Raw genomic sequence first — 5,924 nt, 5'->3', positions numbered from 1 at the left:
AGTGTGGACGGACACACCCACTGCAGACTGCCATCAGAGCAAGAAATAAACATCTGCTCTGTTAAACTTTGCATGCAGGTTCTCTTTGTTACACTTTGTTAGCTTCTCCTAAGTGATACAATTTCTGCTCTCAAGGCGTTGGCAATCAAATGAGGAGAAAAGCCTCAGCCACACAATTCTGGAACAACGGTAGGTGACTTTCATGAGGAGATGGTGGATTTGGGCTTTTGAATCTGAAGTCATGGGCTGCAGGCCCCTGCGCGTGTCACTTTCCCACCGAAGCCCTTTTCTGGAAAAGTGGAGCAGGGTCAGAGCAGGGAAAGGCAATTCCTGGCAGGTGAACGTCACAGTCCAGGGCTCACAGACAGAGCTTGAAGCGAAGATGAGAGAATCATGTTGATTCTCCTTAGGGGAAAAAGAAAATGGTCCCTGAGCACCCAATAATTTCAGCTTCATGGAATAGTGTGGCAATCAGAACTCTCTTACTTGCCTCTCTCTGAACGGACACGCCCACCTCTAGAGTTCCCGAGTGAGGGGAGCCCTCATCCCGCAGCCTCTTGTCCAGGCTAGGACTCCCTCCTGTTGTCCTGCTGTCTGGGTGTTCAGAGTAAAGTCTTCCCAGACCCGGATGCTTGACGGGAACAGCTCCTTTCTCCAGCTTTCTCCAGGGGCATGGGAGCACGGGGGTTTCATCCCGCTTCTGAGGGGAGGATCTTGGCTTCCAAGCACCAGCCAAAATTCGGATGTCGTCTTCATAGTCACTGTCCCCAGCGAGGCACGGGCAAGCCCAGCTTGGTCCTGTCTGTTCCCAACTGGCCAGGAAACAGAGCCCTTTACAAAACTGAGGACCCTGAGTCTTCACAGTGGACTCACAGCAGACACCCCTGGGCAGGCAGAGTCTCGGGGGTGCTCACAGTCACTTTTCCCCTTTGCTGGGAACAGATGCTCATGCCGCCGGCTCTCCTGTTGCTGACATGAGCCTCACACACACCCAGTGCTCAGTGAATGGCACTGCTCTGGGTGCCCTACCCCCACCCCCCCACCGCCGACGAGCATCATAGAGCTGGCATTTATAGACTTGGGTTCTAGACTCTGCTTTTACTCGTGGTGTGACCTTGGCCATCCCACTCCCCTCCCCTCAGCCCCTCTCCGTTCTTTCAGGACAGTTACATCACAAGTGTTTGTTAAATGAATACTCACTGTTCATTATGTAGCTATCGCTCAGTGTTGAGTCTAGGAATATCCTAGGGCTGTTCGGTTGTTTCCGTTCTTGCCTTGTCTTTCCTGGAGCCAAACGGCTTGATTTTCTTTGTGCATGTGATTAAGGTTGCCCACACCTGCAGCCTCTCAGTACTGTGTCCCACAAGGGCAGACATATGAGGTCACCTGCCGTAACAGCTTCTTCTTGCCCCTGGGCGCATCCCCTCTGTAGTCCTCTGATGGGCTCTGCAGTCCTCTGGTTCCTTACCGTGTGAGTGACCACACAGCTGGCATCTGGGGCTTTCCATCACCACCAACCTAGGGATTTCCTTCACCTGCCTCTGCCTCTGGATCCCCTGGTCCCTGCAGCTCTCGTCTTTGCTTGCCTGTCCTGGCTTAATCTCACCTTCTGTTGGCCCACAAGCCCCAGCCCAGCTTTCTGAGAATGTGGTGACGGGCTCTAAGTTCAGCCTGTCACGTCTCCTCTGCCTTCTCTTCTAAGTACTCGTCCCGCAAACAAACGACAACAGATATAACAGCAAATAAATGAAAGAAGAATGCCAAATGAAAATACAAGCCCCAGTCTGTTTTTCATGGAATGATCAGACAGCTATAACCCAGGATTGCAAAGGATGGGCACGGGATGAGGAGACCTCATTCTGCTATGTGTCTGCGGCTGGAGCCCCAAAGTGGATCAGGGGACACCACAAAGGTGGGGTAAAGTTTCCATAGGGGGTGGTCAGGCCCCCCGATCCCTCCCTCATGAACCTGTGACTTCCTCCATGTCCACTTGGAAGGTGGGAAGCTGACCCAGCTGCAAGGTCTGTGAATGCAACCCAAAGAGGAGTTTGGGGGGAAGTCTGTCATTAAATCCCCAGTTCTGTCTCACAGAGCAGGGACAGGTCAGGAGGCCACCTCCCTTTGTGCTGTACAATTTCTGTGCATTTGAACGTGTGTATAGATCTGTGTGACTAGCAGCACCGCCAAGATATAGAACAGTCCCATCCCCCGGTCACCAAAACACCCTCATGTTTCCTCTTTATAGGCATACTCTCCCTCTACCACAAACCCCTGGGAATCACCGATCTGTTCTCCATCACTATATTGTGTTGCTTGCAGAATGTCATAGGAATGGAATCATAGAGCATGTAACCTTTTGAGACTAACATCTTTCACTTGGCACAGCGCCTCTGAGATTCGTCCAAATTTTCGTGTATATCAACGTTTGCTGTGGTTTTGCAATGCTGAGTGGTGTTCCATTGAATGGATGTACCACAGTTTATGTGCCCATTCTTCCTTCGAAGCATATTTGCATTGTTTTCAGTGTGAGCAGTTATGATAAATATTGCTACAAACATTTGCATACAATTTTTGTCTAAAGATAGATTTTTATTTCCCTTGGGTTAGTGCCCAAAGAGTGGAATTGTTGAGTCATATGGTATGTGTATGTTTAACTTTATAGGAAGCTACCAAATCTTTTCTGGAGTGACTGTACCATTTTTCATCCCCATCCACAATATATGAAAGTTCCTATTGCTAGACTTTACCAGAACTTGGTATTGATAGTAATTTTTTTTAGCGTTAGCCATTTTAACTTTTAGAGGGTGGTATCTGGCCATGGTTTTATGTCGTATTCCTCTAACAGCTAATTGTGTTGGACATTTTCATATGCTTATTTCCCATCCTTATCTCCTTTGGTAAAGAGTCTCTTGAAGTCTTTGTCCACTTTTTTAATTGTTTGCTTTGATACTACTGAGTTTTGAGAGTTCTTTATATATTAAAGATGCAAATTCTTTGTTGTATCAAACAAGTGATTTGCAAATAATTTCTCTTTTCATTCCCTTCTCTGTCTTCTATAGAACAAAAGTTTTAAGGTATGATGATGGGGACCAGCTTTAAATGTATTTCCATCTCCATCAATATGCACTTATTGAGCACCTATTGTATGCAGATCCTTATTAGACATTGGGCTTTAGAAGATTAGTGGATTTTGGCTTGAGGGATCAGCTGATGAGGTCATTGCCCTTCCTCCAGGGAGACAATGTCTCCTTTACCCTCAGAGTCCTGGGAGGGACTTGGGACTTCCTCAGTCTTTGTACCACCACTTCCTCTCAGTTCCAAACCTGTCCATTAGAATTACACCTGGACATCCCTGTCTTACCCACACTCACAGAAGCTGTATCCCCATGCCCTTCAAGGCCCACGTGGATAATCCACCAGGCCCCTAAGGCTTCTCTGCTCTAAAATTTGTGTTTCTTTGTCTGTTGCCTCCTTTGATTTCATCACCTTTTCTGCCACCTAGTTGGGTTTTGAGGGTTAAATCTTGTATGTGGAGCATATAGAAATGAGCAGCACAGAACCTATTAAAAAATATGGTGTTTATGCAAGCAGCTGTAGAAATAGACAAATCCCGAGACTCTGAGAGCCCATTGACTTAGGCTCCCTCCCAACCCTCCTTAGAAGCCAGGACCTACCAGAGGGTTCCTTAGGTGCTTTCGAGGAGAGCAACCTGGTCCCCATATACCATCTGGGTACCCTTCCAGGAACCTCCTGAAGACAGCATCTTCCTCCAAAGGACAGCCACCAAGGGTGGGCTTGCAGGGACGCTGGCAAACCAGGAGAAGGGACAGGTTCTGAATCTGCTTGTTCCAATGTCCTACCACACCACGTCTCGTCGGCTGGCTCACCAGAGTGCCCTGGACTTCCTTTTCCAGAATGAGAACAAATTAAAAGCAAACTTAGTTCTGGAGTCCGGTTTAGCAGGCCCTGTTCCCACATGTTGGATCCTAATAGGCAACAGCTGCGGCTGTGGTTTCTTCTAGGCAAGTGATTCATGTCTTTGCGCAGAAACGATAAGCAGAACAAATGTTTACTTAGACGGATAACAGAGGGACAGTTGGAAAACAGGAGACTGGCAACTGGAAATATTTTGCTGCTATTTGATCCATGACAGTTTCGTTGGAATTAGTCATCTGGTACAAACTGGCCCGGCCTTGGGGCCGGAGCAGATGGGGGTGGGGGATACGTAGACTGCCTCCCTGGAAAAGCAGTGCTACTGGCGAAGCCTAACATGGAAAGGAAGACCAGAAAGTTTGCCCAGGGCCATGCCAGAGTGACACTTACTTCCCGAGTGACTTATCAGTTGCATTATCTGCTGCCTGATCCAATTCTCTGACCCGAAGGAGCCAAAAAGAACAGAGAAAGGGAAAACTCTACGCACACATGGCTGGAGCCTCCCAAATCCAAGAGAATTTTTTTTTTTTTACACATCTAGAAATTAAAGAAACCATTTAATTTTCTGTGTGAGCATGAGGGAGAAACCCTTTAAAAAATTCAAGCCCTCACAATGATAAATTTGAATCTTTGGGACAGCAGTATATATACATGGATTCATCTAAGAAAGAAACATGTACCTTAAAAGTGGAAACCTGAATATGGGGCTGTGGAGTAGGGTTGTCAGTCTAATTATGTTTACATAACTTAAGGCTTGTATTCTATCTGATGCGTGTACAGTATGTACTGCTACCTTCGTCCTCAAATGCATTATTTAGTACACAGATCATAAATATTTCTATAAAAAGGGAGAAAAGGCAGATATGTAATTCAATTTTTTTTTGCCAAAAAGAGAGAAATGTTTTGTGAAAAACTTCTGAGCAGGCTGTGCTTTGCAAACATGAGGGAGGTAAAGCCCCAAACTGACTTCCTTCTCATCTGAGGTCAGAATCGCTGATGTTCATGAGTCTGGAAGAACAATTGAAGTCCCCAGAGGGATGCACGCTGTCAGAACAGCTCGCACGGCGCAGAGCTGGGCACGGGGCTGAAGTAACAGCAAACAGGAGGGTGTAGGACGGAAAGTGCAACACTACCTTCACAGGTGCATTTTGCTAAGCACGTTATGAGAAGGGTGTGAATAGGATGACGTGCTCCCCTCTCCCCGTCCATAGGCACTTGTGGTGGGAGGCCTCCTGTCTAGGGCTGAAGCAGAGGGTGGAGGGAGGTGGGTGGAACCGGGGAGCCTACCCAGGGGTATCCTTCATTCTGGGCTCAGACAGATGTTGGTTTTGATGGCTCAGCTCCATTTCCTCCTTCTTCCACCTGCCGCACCTTGTTTGCCTTGGAGAGAAGCACTTCTCTCAAATTCTCAGTTTGGGACACTTAGGGGGCATTAGAAACCACCTCCCCAGGCCCTCCACCGGCCCCCAGTTCTAGGGGGAGGGGAAGAACCTGAATCTGCATCTTCCGGTCAGGCCCCCGAGGCCAGTCTGGGTGCTGAGAGCAGGGTGCAGGACTTTGCTGTCTGGTGGGTGACACAAGGTGTGGTCCTGGGGTCGCTGATCGGCATTTGCTTGCCCTTGGTCTGGCCATACTGTGAACGAGTCCCCATAACATAGTTTAAGCCTCTGGTCAGACCTACATTAGACCTCTGGTTGGCGCCATGCCTAGCCGGTCCGATGCTCTTGAGGTCGCTCTGGCAACAGTGAGACGCGCCACATGTACCGTCTTGGTGTAAGGCGGAGCAGGATGACGCGTGTACCGCTGATGGCAGGATTTAGGTGTTGACTGACTCAGGCCTCCTGGAGGTATCCCCAGGTTGTCAGAGCAGCACCTGCCGTAGAGATGGGGGGCTGTGTGACTTCCTCAAGCCCGCACTGGGGGAGGCTCCCGCCATTCCCGGGCCTCCCCTCAAAGCACACAGTCTTCCTTTTGGACGGAAAGCTGTCCAT

This window comes from Hyaena hyaena, unplaced genomic scaffold (assembly GCF_003009895.1).
Source record: "Hyaena hyaena isolate Hyena2069 unplaced genomic scaffold, ASM300989v1 scaffold_61, whole genome shotgun sequence".
Classification (NCBI taxonomy): Eukaryota; Metazoa; Chordata; class Mammalia; order Carnivora; family Hyaenidae; genus Hyaena; species Hyaena hyaena.
The sequence above is the reverse complement of the archived record's forward strand: the minus strand, read 5'-3'. Positions refer to the sequence as shown.